Source organism: Malurus melanocephalus, unplaced genomic scaffold (genome assembly GCF_030028575.1).
Source record: "Malurus melanocephalus ecotype Western Australia unplaced genomic scaffold, MMel_1.1 scaffold_1368, whole genome shotgun sequence".
Classification (NCBI taxonomy): Eukaryota; Metazoa; Chordata; class Aves; order Passeriformes; family Maluridae; genus Malurus; species Malurus melanocephalus.
Window position 1 is genome coordinate 28,484 of NW_026624600.1, and position 980 is coordinate 29,463.

Genomic DNA, 980 nt, shown 5'->3' on the forward strand with positions numbered 1-980 from the left:
CAAAGGCACCAAACCCAACCCCAGCAGGGGAATTCCAACAGCATTCCCAAAATTCCTTACAGAGTTCTGCAAAATTACCTCTGAGCATCAAAATTACAGCAGAAAAGACTTTTTCCTCATTTCCATCTGTCCAAGGAATWGGAGGGAATCAAAAATAGAAGGGAAGGCTCTGCCCTATAGAAAAGCCCCGAATTCAGGGAGAGAGGAAAATCCTCCTCTTCCCATCAGCACCACATACAAAAATACACTTTCCATGGGAATATCCCAMTGTCCCACCTCTGCTGGGAGGGGAGGGCTGCCAGGGAATACAGGGAATTCTGTACAAATCCAGGACACCTCAAAGCCCTTCCTGGATGAGGTAAGAGAGGTTCAGATGAGTGAAGCCACCAYGGAGGAGCCAAATTGTTCCTTTTTCATTCATCCCAAAGTTCAGCCCTAAACACACCCAGGGAACCCCTCGGGTTTGCCAGAAATTCCCACCATAAAGGGAAGGAACCAGGATCAAAGATCACATTCTGAGYCCAAACCCAACAGCATTCCTGAGAAAGGTGGAAATGTTACCCAGGATGAAACCAGCAGGAACTGATCCAACCCATTTTCCATGGGATTTTACACTTTCACTGACTGAATGCTGGGGTCAGTCCAACCCTCCAGGGGCATCATTCCTGCCCCTGGTACCTGTCATTAATTAACACAGGGAATTAGTCATTAACACTGCCAAATTCCAGAGCCCATTCCGGACCAGGAATGCCACAATCCCAAATCCAATCTCAGCAGAGCAAACTCCTGCTGCCCAAGAGGTAAAAACACCAAACCCAAGGGAGAACAGTCATCAATAACCCCTAATCCTGGCTGCTCCATGGATAATCCTTGCTGCTCCCCCAATTCCAGGGAAAAGGGTTGAATTTGGGAGCTTCCAGGTGGCTCCCGAGGACACAACTCCAGGCTGGACACAGCCACCATTCCAGGGTGTCACATCC